Here is a 15,166-nt window from a genome sequence, read left to right as displayed (position 1 = left end):
CCTAATGAAGCTTGGTTGTCTGGAAACACTGTCCTCTCTAAATACAGTTGGACACAGTACAAAGGCTGTGCATACTAGGGACAAGGCCACCTAATCAATATGTATTGTCTGGAAGACTGGCCTCTCCATTGAGACAGGTACACAGGGAGAAAGCTGTCCATTAAAGGAGCTTGGTTAGTTATTAGGGCATGTCTTTCTGGAGAGAGAAGCCTTTTTGTGCTAAGCAGCACTGATGGAGAACACTGTACATACTATGTTTGAAGAGACTGGTCTTTCCATAAACAGCTATACACAGGGCAGTCTGTCTGTAACAGATGCTTGGCTTTTTAATGGGCGTATTTGTATGGAGGGACTGGCCTCCCCATGAAGATCTGTACACTGTGACAGCTGTGAGTAGTTGGGACTTGGTCAGCTAATGGGTCTTCATTACCTGGAGCAAGGAATCCATCTATGATGATATGTACATAGAGAGAAAGTTGTGTATTGAAGATGCTTACCATCTAGAGGGGCTGGCCGCTTCATGATTGAGTTGCTCAGAGTGTGGGCTCTATATTTACTATGGGTTTGACCAAGTAATTGGTTTTGAATATCTGAAGGGACTGGCCTCCCTATGAAGAACAACGCACAGGGAAACTGTGTATGTACTTGGTGATTGTCTATATAACAGGACATAGGATTTAGTTGTGTAAAGGGACTGGTTTCTCCATGAAATCCTATACACAAGCATAGTAGGGGTTTGCCCACCTAATGGGAAATCAGTTTTTAGAGGGAGTAGGCTTTCAATGTAGAGCTGAACATATAGATTAAAGGCTGTGCATACTAGGAGCTTGATACATAATAAGGCTTGGGTGCCTGGCCTCTCTGTGAAGTGTGTTGCAGGAAGTGAAGACTCTGCAAAGTATGGAAATGGTCATGTAATGAGGCTTAGGTGTCTGGAGAGACTGGTCTTCCTGTAAAGAGTGGTACACAAGGAGAAGGGTGTGTAGGAGAAACCTGGCCAACACATTGGTATCTTTCTCTGGAGGGACTGGCCTCTCTGTGAAGACCTTCGCTCAAATAAGAAATTCATTATAGTTCCTTGGACTTATAATGGAAAATATGTCTCTAGGGATACTGGCTTATCCATAACTGACGTGTACAGAGAGGGAACAGTGAGCCTCATAGGAGCTCTCCCACTTAGTAAGGATTGGGTGTTTGAAGAGATTGGCCTTTCCTTGAAAACCATTACAAACTGCAAATTATGTATGATAGATGTTTGGCTATGTGATAGGGCTAGTTTATTGGAGAGATTGGCTTCTCTGTTAGATCTATGCACAGGAAAAACACTGGGTATTGAGAGTGGCTTGATCAGCTAATGGAGCTGGAGTGTCTGTGCAGAGCTCATAACAGAATAAAGGCTGTACGTAGTAGGAGCTTGCATGTGTAGTATGACTTGGTTGTCTGGAGAGACTGGGATTTCTCCAAAGTGCTTTCGAGGGCAAATACTTAATGTACTAGGGACATTACCACGTAATGGGATGTGGATGTTGTGGGAAATGGTCCTTTTTGGAAGGTCACCCCCAAACACTTTACCATTGCTAACCAATGCTAAGGTGCATGTGCTCTTGTCCCAAAGTGTGGTAACATTGGCTTATTCATAATTGGCATGTTTAATTTGCTTATAAGACCATAGTAAAATGCACAACATGTGCCCAGGACATAAATTAATTGCTACTAGTGCATCCTACAGAACTGATTGTGCTAGCCCTTTAAACATGTCTCAGGCCTGCAATTGCATAACCTGTATGTGCAGTTTAAACTGCCATGTCTACCAAGCAAGTTAAAGCTCTTTTCAAACCCAAACCTTCCTTTTTAATGCATATATGACACTCCTTAGGTATTCCCTGGACAGTCCAAGGGCAGAGGGCAATGTATTTAAAAAGTAGGACATATGCGTATACGTTTTACATGTCCTGGTTGTGAAACTCATTAATTTGTTTTACTAATAGGATTACATTGGGATTAACCTATTACATTTTATGAGTATGTAATTCTTGATTGTGAAGAGATGGGCAAGTTTGGTGTTTTTGGAATCACAATTTAAAATCCAAACTTAGGGGCAGATTAGGATTGCGGTTTTTCCGCAACCTAGGAGCCGGCGGAAGCCACCGCCGGCCCAGAGGATGCGGAAAAAACGCAGCGGACTGACCAAAGACCCACCGCCATATTAGGATGGCTGGTGGGTCCTGGTTTCCGTCCGCAGCTTTTCCGCCGCAGTTGGCTTACAACCGCGGCGGAAAAGCTCTAATATGGTGACGGTGTCTCTCAGACACCGTCAGCCATATTAGGATGGGCTGTCAAATATGCTTTTTCGCGGCGTGTTTTCCACCATGGAAAAGCATACGGATCTTCACTGCGGGGGTCCGTTGCGGGCCCCCTAGGTGAAGGGGGTGGGGGTGCACATGGGGGGTACCTATGGTACCCCCCTGCATTTGTATGCAGAAAGCGGCAGGCACCGCGCGGTGCCTGCCTCTTTCTGCATGCAAATGCAATGACTGCATTTTTAACAGTGCCGCGGGTGCAGCTTGAAGCCGCACCCGCCGCAATGTTAAAAATAGAGGATGTGACCGCCAGGATGGCGGTCACATCCTAATCGCACTGGAGGGGACTCCTCAGCCCATGCGGACATCCCCTCCTACTCAGTGATCGCAGACGGACGCAAGTCCATCCGCGATCACAATCGGCCCCTTATTGTGAAGTCGGTGTTTAAATTGCCATTGTGAAAATGCCACTTTTATAAAGTTGGCATTTTCGTGCTGTAGCCGTTTGTTGTCTGCTGCTTCTCTCTAAACACATATCTGGTGTGGATGAAAGGTGGGCTTTGTGTATTCCCTCTAGAAAGCCACACACAATACTAGCTTAAGTGTGACTTAATGGACAATCCTTGGAAAATGGGAGGGAGGAGCTGGGCACAGCCTCACACTTACACCTGAATAGGCTGTGTATTGTCCCCACACTGAGGTCTATAGTGAGTTTGGAGCTACGTCTGAAGCCAAGGCAGGAATAGAGAACATCTGTGCACTTCAAAGACCCCTCTTTGAAATCTCCCCCACTTCAAAGTCACCACTGGTTATAGGAACTTCACCTCAGACACCATCACTTCTGTATGCTTCTGGACCTGTGAAGAATCTGTCAAGAAAAAAAAACAGCTGTGCTGCTGAAGGACTGCCACTCTGCTGGACTGTTGGTTTGCTGGTCTCCTGCCTTGCTGTACTGCCCTGCTGCCGGCTGTATCTCTAGCTGGGTGAGAATGACTTGCCTTGGTGTGAAGGACTGGACTTGCATCACTTGTACCTTGAGTGACTCCAAGAGCTAGCTGGCTTGCCTCCTGACCTGAAGTTTCAGGGACATAAAAGACTTCCAACTGTCCTGTTTCTAAACTTGAATTCTGCCATCTGTGAGTTTACCCTGCCAGGTGGTGCCACACCAGTCCTAGACCCTTGGAAGTGGACCTAAGTTGCTTGTTCAACACTTAATTCACCATTGCAGGGAGGGACCTGGTACATTGCTGATACTGTGTGGTCAGCACCAAAGTATCTTCGACACTGCTCTGATTGGAACCCTGTTTGCATGGATCAGAAGTGGTGCATTGGTGCAAATTTGTGGCTCAGAGCCTCAGACCCGCCTTCGTAACGACCACTGGGCGATGCTGTTCAACTACAACCCTTTCATGTCCCTCAATGACATCATTGAAGTCAAAGCAGATACCCCACGTTACAACTAAGCCTGCACACCTTCACTGGTGAAGAACTAGGACCAGTGCATCACTGCTGACGTGTGGATCGACATTGGTGCATTGCCCATTTTGCACTCAGCAGCCTCTCCATTGATAAGATCTTCGATGTTGGCGCAGCCCGACTAAGGTCCTTTTGCTCCCTGCAGCTGGTCAGTGCTCCATCGTGGTTGTCCTGAACTTTTGACATTGTCACGGTCCAGCGCAACCAGATGTCCCTTGTTGGCACTCAGTGTTAATATTTTCACTTCATTTAAAAAACATAGCTCAAGTTCTACTTGGTGGATTTTTGTCATTCTGTTTAGTTTTATTTAATAAATTAATCTATTTTTTTTAACCTACTGTGGAATCTTTTGTGTTGTGTTTTCACTATTTTACTGTTTGACGTGTTGCAAAATACTTTACACATTACCTCTAAGGTTATATCTGACTGCTCTGTGCCAAACTACCAAACAGTGAGCACAGATTAATTTAGGGTTTTTCTTCCTCTTACCCTGACTAAGACTGTGGTTTCTGCTTTCCTAGGGCTCATACCCCAGTCAACCAACAACCCAATTTCTAACAGGTGTCTAGAGAGACTAGCCTCCCTATGATCACCTGTCCACAGGGCAAATTCATAGTAAGTGCTTAGTTATCTAATATGGCCTAATTGTGTAGTGGGACTGGCCCCTCTGTCAAGATCTATACACATGGTGAACAGTGTGTGTATTATTGGCTTGCCTATTTTATTGGGCTTGCCCATATAGAGGGAATGTGCTGTCTGTATATAGTTGAACACAGCATAAAGGTTGCACATGATGAAGATTTTCCTATCTAATACCGTTTATTTGTCTGGAGGGACTGGCCTCTCTGCGAATATCTAGTCACAGGACAAACACTTTCGGTAGTAGGTGCTTGCCAATCTAATGGAGGTTGAGTGTCTAGTGGGACTGATTCCTCTTTTTGAGCTGAATACAGAATAAAAACTGTACATGGTAGGTGCTTGCTCATCTAATAGGGCTTGAATATGTAGAATGACTGCTTATCTCTGAATTGCTTTATACAAGGCAAACATTCAACAGTGAAGGGACATGGCTACCTAATGAGTCTTTGGTGTCTGGAGAGACTGGCATAAATACTTGCACACAAAAGAAGGTTGTGTTTCATAGGGACCTGGCCATTAAATGAGTATTCATTGTCTGGAGGGACTGGTCTCTCAATAAAGACCTGTGCACAGGGCAATAGTTCCGCATTGAAGGGGTTTGGGGCTTGTTAAGAAATATGTACCTATATGGACACTCGCATCTCCATGACTGATATGCACACAGAGTAAACACTGAACGTGTTGGGGGCATCGCACTGAATGGGCCTTGGATATCTGAAGGGACTGGCCTCCCACTGAACACTTGGACCAGGTCAAACTTATTACATGCTTTTCTATGCATTAAGGCCTCTTTGTGTGGCAAGGTTGTTTTCTTCATTAGATCTATACACAGAGCAAACACGTGTATATTCGTGTCTTACCTGTTGAATGCGGTTTGTGTGTCTAGAAAGGTTGCCCTCTTTGTGTAGAGCTGAATACGAAATAAAGGCTGCACATAGTAAGACATTTCCTGCCTAATGTGGGTTAATTCTCTGGAGAAACTGGTTGCTCTGCAAAGATCTATACACAGGGTCTAGGAAAGTCTCCCTTTTTGCAAGGTTAGCCCCTACTTTTTGCATGATGCCTGATGTGATTTCGAACTGTAAGTGCACTCGGTCCCTGCTCAACTGGTTCCCAGTGCCCAATCTCTCGCCTCAAAACTGTACCATGATTGGCACACCTTCACTTACTCCTATAAGTACCTAGCCAGTGGTACCCCTGGAACTTAGGGCATGGGTACTGAAGAGGGTGCACTGGGGCTACAGCACAGGTTGTGCCACCCCAGGGCCCCCTCACAAGGCTATGCACTTTGCCATTTCAGGCTGCATGTTTTGATGCAAAAAAATCCTAAGAGTCAACATGGCACACAGCCCTGTGTGCCATGCCTACCATACACTGCATAAGATATAGATAAGTCACCCCTACTGCAGGCCTTTAGCCATAAGGCGGGGTGCAATATATCCCATGTGTGGGCATATCAGCATGAGCAGATATGCCACTACAATGTCCAGCCTATCCTTGGATGCTGTAAGTGCATAGGGAAGCCATAAGAAGGACATGGACTGCATACTTGTCAACACAAGTTTCACAGACCCATAATGGCTTTACTGAATATTAAGATGTTTGGTACCAAACATCCTGTCTTAATAAATCCTCATTGATGCAAGTGTTGTATTTATCGATCAATTCACACAGGAGACCCTTAAAGAGGGTCCCCTTAAACCAGACCAATCCACGGTGTGAACCCAGACTGCTTTTCACTAGTCTGACACCACCAGACATGTTTCTGACCTCCTGGGGTTAGAGTCAGCACTCTCAGAGGACAGAGACAAAGTCTGGGTGGAGGTGATTCACATCTCCATCTAGACAGGATGGCCTTCCTGGGTGGGAAGCTTTAAATGTGAAGCCGCCTTTGAAATCCAACACAAGAACCTCCAGATAGTGGGGGAGGCCAAGTTCCCTTTCTGATCCACTTTTGATGGGAGAAAAGATGGGAAAATTAGTTAGATGAGGAGAAGGGCACCCACTTAGCCTACACCACCCCTAGGGTGGGGCAGGTGCTATGAACCCCTCTCCTGACTTTCCACCATCTTGGAATGGTAGAGAAATCTCCAATCAGAGCTAGGGAAGTGCCCCTTCCCACTGGAAGGGGGTCACTAAACAGTGTAGACACCCTAAAGGTAAGTATCCCATTGGCTACTACCCGTCTCTCCTTGTAATGTTCCAAAATTCATTATTTAGGTACCCCAGAGACCTGAACTCCAGATTTGATGGACAAGAAAAGGCCAGGGCAAAGAAGACGTGCTTCATGAGAACAGAAGCCCTGCTGCAGAAGAAAAAGGTACCAAACCTTGCCTGCTGTTCCGTGTACTTGCCTGCTGTGTCGTCTTGAACCTCAAAGGATTCCAAAAACCCAAGAATACCTCTAGCAATCAAGAAATTTCTAAGGCGCTCCCTTGGAATGAAGGTATTGATGGAGCAAGTATTCGCACGTTAAGTGACTTGCTTGTATCAAGAACCTCAAACAACCTTAATAGACTAAATCAACTTGTTTGTCTTACTAATATTGCACATTTTACACTACACTGGGTGTCCTAGAGACGCTTGCATATGTGTTTACTAATATTAACTACGCTTGCATTAAAATGGCCGCTGCTTTGCGGGAATTTAGTCTGCGCATGCGTCGGTCATACCCATGTGACGTGACGTACTCGCAGTACTGGAGGGAATTTGTTGCTCATGCGCAATACAGCTAAAATGGCCGCTTTATGTTCTCACATGCACTACGCTTGCAATGCTGCTTTTGCAAAATCGTTTGCTCTGCACTTACCCTAATGCTATAGTTTTTATAAAGTAAGTGGTGTAGTATGGTATACATTGTATTAATTTTTTCCTGTGTTTCTAAATAGTTTTCGCTTACTTTTCATGTATCATATTCTGTGGGCCTGGGAGGTGCTTGCTACTCCATCTTTGAAGCCCGTATGGTACCAGTCATGTGATGGGGAAAAGAAAGTCATGCAGCAGTGGAACCCAGCCAGCTGGCAGCCAAAGCCAAGATGCTACTGGGAACCGACCTGTAACCCAGCAGGACGAAGCTGAACTGTACCTAAAAAGCTACAAATGTATAAACTGTTGTGTACCTCATTGTATTCTGTGAACCTGTGTCATAAGACACTAGAATGTTAGGGGTGGGTATGAAATTTTAATATTAAGCCTGAGAAAGTCTAAATTCTACGTGGTGTGATGACTTAACCTCCTCCGTTATCCAATCAGAAGTTGGGGATCCTTTCACTTGCAACATTATTGGGTGTTACCCTGACCCGAAAACAGTATAACTAGCCTAGGTTTAGCTAGAGAAATTGTCCGACTCGTCCGAATAGCTGACCTATCACTGACCCAACGAACTCTATAGGTGATTGATACAGAGAGCTGCGGAGCACTCTGTCCGTAATTTCCACAGACTCAGGCGGGGTTTGGGAAACCTTAAGTGCTGGCGAAGCACTTTGCTGGGAGATTCGAGAACCCAATCGGGTTATTGGCAGATTCCTTGCAGAGAGGGAGTAGCGCAGGCGTTGCATCCGAAGTTGCAGGTGTTGGTCGTACCCTTTGGTGAACCCGGTCCTGATCCAAATCCTGGGGTTATCCTGTCCTGACTGTCCATGAGCTGTACCTGCTCGCCTTCCGGCATCCTAAGTCCTTGAGGGTCCTTTCCCGCCTTTTCCAACTGACCCGTGGCCAGAGTTAGTCTTCATTCTATCCTAGGTAAATATTAATCCTATGTGGGTGTTTGTCTAACTAAAACCTTCTCTCTCTCTCGTCTCGAATAAAGCATAATTGCCCATGTCCTTTTCCCTGTCTCTCTATAAATTAGACTTTCATGCAAAATTGTCTATTAGCATGTTCCACTTTTCTCCTTACCTTTAGTCATTTACTGATTTGTATGCATATATAGTATGTTCCATTCTTACCTCCCCATAGGAAATAAGCACTTCTTGATAAATCAAATTGCATAAGTTTCGTTTCTTTAGAATCGTTAGTGTATTTCGAAAGCTTACTATGATTAGTATGTTCTTGCGTTTGTGGATATTACAAAAGTATAAACATTATTCAATGGTACATAGTATTTGTGTTGTTTACTTACTCCCACAGCTAGCTCCTGATCCATTGTGATCATAGGTACCTGTTTCGAGGATTGGTAAGTCAGGTACACGGTAATAGAAAAGAAGTAAACTGAATTACAGATAATAGTGTGCAGGTTACCTGATTAAAGCATACATTGAAAATATTATTTTTATGAGCCCAAGTGTGCAATTTTCGGTACAAAGTTAGTCGGGTGACCTGCGCGCTCTATCAGTATTACTCGCCTGCACTTCGCAGACACCTATCCCATGAAGTCTGGTTTGTCAACTTGCTGCTCCCCAATGACCTCGACTAAGTACTGAAGCAAGAAAAGGTACAACAGCTCTGGAGGGTCACATCTGCCTCTCCACCAAGTTTTCAGGCACCAGGAACTACCAGAGCCATGGCGTACCAATACCTGCGGTATTGGACCACCAACAGGAAACACAGAGAAGAAGTGTCCACTCCATACTAATGAAGGACCAGAAGCAAGCACCCATCAAGGGACGTTGAGATACCCAAGGTCCACTTCCTGAGTGACCCAGCTGTCCCAAGATCGCCTCTCTAAGTTACTTGCTCCTGAACGCGAGGACTGCAAGACGCCCAGCTGACCTGTTTGCTCTTACCTGGCCCGACTGGTTGTGACATCGACTAATCTGCTGTGCTCCAGTGGTCTACCAGCTCCAGCCCTTGCTCGACACAGCGCCTCTGCTGTGTGGTGCAACTCTGAGCAGAACCAACACATCCTTGTTGCTGCGTGGACTGGACTCAACACAAGCACCTCATCAACGCCACAGCCTACATTGTGCTTAGAACCACTGCTGCGCAGCACATCCTCAGTGCAGGTCCTCCCATCTCTCGTCGACAGCAGCCTCGACAATGACACCGGACTCCGTATTGCAGTCTAACAGGTTTAAGGAACTGATGCATCAATCTGACTGTGTGACACATCTCCAACTCTGGACATCGCATTGCAAGCTCTTGTTGATGGGATCGTTGACGAAAATGCAACAGGACCTCACACAGTAGCCTCGCTGCATCAAGTAACTGACAAGGAATGAAAACAGGGGAACCCTACTCACTATGGAACCAGAGTAATAATTATATAAGGAAAAACAACGGTTCCTGTGGATTGATAAGAAACCTTTGTAATGAAGGAGGCAAAATTGCAATATTTTAGAGGGTACCTCAATGACAGTGGGTGAAAGAAACACTCGCACAGGAGAATTCAAGTAACATTTTCATACATTTTTGGACCAAAAGCAATTTAAACATAATTTGAAAATCAAAAAACATTAGCGCATTGTGTCTCAGATCACAACTGGAACCCAAAGTTAAGTGACAGTGTGAATTTCTATATACAAGGTTTCCACAATTTTTAAGTCGACCATTAACAAGAATTATCTCTATGCAGACAGCAGCAACATGCAATGCCATGCGCTGTGTAATGGTTCGCTTCTTCTGTCACACTGTCACTTAACTTTGTATCATTAACATACAGCAGTTAAGTATGAACAAAAATAAACATATCCTAATAAATACATAGTTTTATACCATTAAGGAAAATATATATCTCCATAATTATTTGGTCACTCAAATAAATGTGTTATCTGTCAAAGAAGCTATATGTTTGAATGAGTCACTTTGTGGTGGAGTGAAAATAGGAATGTTAGTGTCAGAAGAAAAAGAGTGTTCACCTCCTGCATCTGCACACTACCAGAGATGAACCCAGCTATCAAAGGTTATGCAAGATATATATATATATCATAAGCCTTAAACCCTTGATTGAAGCTTTTCCAAAAATAGAGTTTGAACGTCAAGAATCGGTTGAACTTAATGTACCTCATTGCAGCTTTCAATGAACAAGAAAGACCTTGTTTCTGAGGATACCATACTACAGTTCAATACCTCAGCCATCTACAAATATTTTGAAAAATAAGACACATAAAGACAAAACAACACTTTAGGCCCCCCTATTTCTCACGGAGGGAGACTTGACACTTTTTTTTTTGGTTTACTCATTTTACCCCAATGCAATGAGCTTGTGCCCTGTGTGCTCTTGAGGAGTCCCGCGGGATCACGTTGCTTGTATCAAGCGGTGAAACTTACTATTATACAAACCGGGGGAAGAGTACATTTTTATTGGGGCTCACTATAAGGACTTTTGTAAAAGTGTGCTTTGAAACATCACCTAAGAGGGATTGGATGTCCGAAGGAGTGGACTGTGCATGACAACTTCTGAACAAGCCATATGGTGAGTGTGTAGTAGGGTTTGATGAGGAACTGGCTTTTCCACAAGGACCTTTGTACAGGACAAAAACTGTGCATAGAAGGGGTTATTGAGGGATTGACCTGTCCACAAACATCTCTGTATGGGGCAAAGGCTGAGCATAAGCAGGGTTGGTGAGCGCCTGCCTGCAAACACCTCTGTACAGAGCAAAGGCTCTAAGTGGCAGAGTTTGGTAAGGTACGTCTCTAAGAAGTAAGCATTGTGCATAGTACGGTTGGTTAGCTGAGGGACTGGACTTTCCACAAACACCTCTGTACAGGGCTATAGCTCCACAAAGTAGGGTATGGTTAGGGACTGTCCTGTCCGCAGACACCTTCCATACATAGCTAAGGCTGAGCAAAGTAGGGTTCAATGCAAGCTTTGCCTATTCTCAAAGACCTCTCTACACGGTGAAAGGTGTCCATAACTTGGCTTATTGAGGGACTGGCCCTCCAGCAAAGACCACTGTGCAAGATGAAAATTGTGCATAGTAGGGTTTGGTCTGTCCACAAATGTGTGCAAATCCATTACATTTTTAACACATCTCAATATCAGTAAAAAAGACAATAATATCTACCTTTTGTGGGTGATTGTGGGTAATTTCACAGATATACCTGATATTCTGCTTGTTGGGAAAGGTTACACCTATTAGTACTACAGACGTTGTGAAAAATTGGGTCTAAATGTACCTTTCCAGCAATAAAAGCTTATCCTAAACTGTCATATCTATTGGATGAGGTCATCTGTGATGTGTTCAGTGATATCATCAATGATGTAATGTGAGAGGTCATCAGTGATTCAATTAACAATGTCATTTAACACAACCATATTCTTTGTTTTTTTTCAGTGAATTCTTAGAGTTTTTTGAACGTATGCTAAAGTCTTACAACCTTACCCAAATATAATGCCACCTCAACCTTTGTAGTGTTATGAAATGTCATGTTTTTTTTTCTAACATATGATGTTGCTACCATGCCTAACTACAACATCTTGTCAACACTAACATAAGCATACCTTTAGGCTGTCCACAGCATGGGATTTGGTCCAGGCTCTGCCTTGGGGCCAGACACTGCACCAAATCCACGTGGATCGTTGACCTCCTGCCACACATTGTCAAAGGCCCCAACGAGCCGCAACCCTCATTTTTTGTTTAGTTTTTCATTGTTTCTTTTTAGTAGCATAGTACTTCCACAGCTCAGGAGTGTAAGTATCATTCCCAGTGCCACAAAACTGCACAAGTTTCATTTGTTGAAGCTTGCATGTTCTTGAGGTACAACCGCTTCCACTGGAGTCCTGCTGGACTACACTGAGGGCCAAGCTGGGTCCCACAGTACCACCATCTACGAAATATAGTGTCATTCTGTTCCTGTATAGCTTCTCATTACATGGCAAAATATATTTTTTTATATATACTAAGGTGAGCAACAAAAAAGGGAATAATTAGTGAAGTATTCATGAAAGACTTAGGGGCCCATTAGGATGGCGGGCGGATCGCCCCTGCCAGGCTGGCGGTAGCCACCGCCGGCCTGGCGGGGGCGATCCGCCCGCCATCCTAGCTGCAAAGACCCCCCGCAATATTAAGATGGCTGGGGGTCCGTGGCGGACGGAAAGACCGTCCGCTGCTTTTCTGCCCCGGTCACCTTTGCCCAGGGCGGAGAAGGTTTGTATATGGTGGCAGTGTCTATCAGACACTGCCAGCCATATTACAATGGGCAATCGTCAATGCTTTTCCGTGACGGCAATGCCGCCACGGAAAGGCATGCGGAGTCCACATGCTGGGGCCCGTTGCGGGCCCCCCATGGACTCCAGAGGGGTGCACATGGTGGGTACCTATGGTACGCCCTGCTTTTCAATGCACAACATGACAGGCACCGCCTGTCATGTTGTGCATTGAAAAGCACAACGTGCATGTTTAGCATTGCGGCGGTGCTTTCAGCAACGTCCGCGGAAAAGTGGCGGGTGCATCCTAATTCCCCCCACGGGACCCCCGCCCTTATGGCAGGTGGTCCCGTTGTCCGATAGGATGGCAGGCGGACTTTGTCCCCTTAATGTTTTCATCAAACCAACAGAGGATCTATGTACTAGTCAATGAATGAAGAATGAATAAAAAGCCAACAGTAGTTTATGAATACACGCAGGCATGTGAGTTTTTAAAGGCTGTTGTTTGTTCAGTCCATGAAGAAGGGGTCGTGGAACCCTGAAACGCATTGGCATCCTAATTGAAAAGTGGGACACAAAGGCAGGCTGCATTTCTGAAAGCCGGATGGCAGAGTGACTTCAAGTGCGCTCCTAAAGCTTCAGGGCACTTTGTTGAACACATTTTCTGCCCCTTGTATAAACCGAGCGGTTTATACAAGGGGCACCGACGGACAGAGCAGGGCCTCATTCTCCCGAGCGGTTGCCGGGTGAGGTGAGGTCGTCACCCACACAAAGCTGGGAAGAAGTCTTGTCTCTCTTCCTCCAGCGAACATTGGAGTGCAAAGTTTCTGGTATATATGTGACTCCCCATAAGCACATACAATTTTTTGTTCCTCATATCACAAATCACTGTTAGTTGTAGTAGCAATTACATATGAAAGGTCCTGAAGAAAGCCGGGGTAGTTCCCCTACAGCTGAAACATGTTGACCATCTTGCTTAGCGCCACGGGGCAGTATCAATATTTCACTACTCGGCGTATTTTTAAACCTTTGACACTTAGACTTCTATCTGAAAGTGTCCTGAGTCTTAGTAGTCAATTTTACTCAACACTATCACTTGAGCACTGCACCTTATTAACGTCATTATGTTGAGGAACGATATACATAAAGTATTGATTTTATCCCGGCACTATAAGGTCGGGCGAGGTTTTGGATACTTATCTATTCCCATATGATGAAACTCCACCAAATGGGTGGGCTGATGGGATTCATCCAAACCTCAGTGACTTAACAGTCTTTTCTCGCCTACACTTAGATCCAATTGCTTTACAGTCGCCTGTACAGACACACACCACTTCCAGACCTGATCTACTCTTTTGTGTGTTATATGATAATTAGTTTTTGCATGTTTATATCATCAATATTACATCATAGAAGCTAGAAACTCACCAGGTTAAGTTGGCTCTAATTATACCTGATTAATTTGTCCTTTTCTCTTCAACAAAGAACAAGATTCTCCGACCACCATAGTCTCCAAAATATGGCTCGTCCAGGCCAGAAACATGAAAAGCCACTCTCCTGATGTAATCATTCCCTGCATTTACACTTCATATTGTTGGAGAGGGCCCTTAAATGTATTCAGGATTCTAGAATACATATCCAATACCATTAAAGCTAAGCAACAACAGTCAGTCTTACTAGAGTCGCATATAACTTTGAATTTAGCAAGGACTACAGCTGGTGTAGGGAGCTTTTTTTCTGAATTCCAGGATAATCTAACTTCCTTTTTGAACACGTGCAATGTTGTAAACATTATCATAGAAATAAAATTAGACCTTACTCATTACAGACAGCAACTTTCATGGGTTCGGTGAAGTGGTTCAAAGGCTCTTCTCTGTGAAGGTTTACAGGAAAAATACCGCCAATCTGGATTTTGCTATCCTGTTCATAACCAGTCTCTTCCTGTGTTCGCAGCGAACACCCAATGGCATGGATGAGGCAAAATCTCCAAAACATCATGAGCCAGACAGCACCAGACAGCAGGTACATTGCAGTGGCCAGCAAAGTGCACAATCCTCTGCTGAAATATTAGCATTTAACGAGAATTAATATATCTGGAGAAATATATACCAGAAATATCACAAGCAGAGGCAAACCTGTGCCCACCCAAGACATGTGATTGTATATACTGACAACAGAAATGTCATGATACATAAATGATGTGGCCTAAATGTCAAAAGCCCAAATATTGTGAAGGTAGATGAATAGTATAGATTTACTCTTCTTAAGTACTATTCTTAAATACACATCTAACTGCCTGGAGAAATATATGCATATAGTGTCATGGTACACATATGTTTTATTAGAAGGTTACACATTCTGAATGGCATTCATATATTAAGGAATTAAATTAATTCATAACATATGTTATAGAATTTAGATGTGATAGAAAGAGATGAGTAGTGGTGGTTTTCCTGTGTTATACTGAAAGAAAGCACTATAAGGGAGTAACACTCAAGAGCAGAGGCAATAGTAAACTCACACGAGGGTACATACAAGATGGAAAATATTGTTCTACTGATGTATATGGCACCTTTGATGGCTGATTAGCCAGAAACCGGTCCCAGGATGCTTGTTTCAGGTCCCGGGATGACGTGGCTTGGCAGTGGTTTGGCAGTTCGGGCTGGACTGTTCCCATGAGGTACAGGGTCAGACTGATTTTCATATGGCCATGTCTGAACTGGGG

The sequence above is a fragment of the Lissotriton vulgaris genome, chromosome 12 (assembly GCF_964263255.1).
Source record: "Lissotriton vulgaris chromosome 12, aLisVul1.2, whole genome shotgun sequence".
NCBI lineage: Eukaryota > Metazoa > Chordata > Amphibia > Caudata > Salamandridae > Lissotriton > Lissotriton vulgaris.
Note: the sequence above shows the minus strand (reverse complement) of the source record.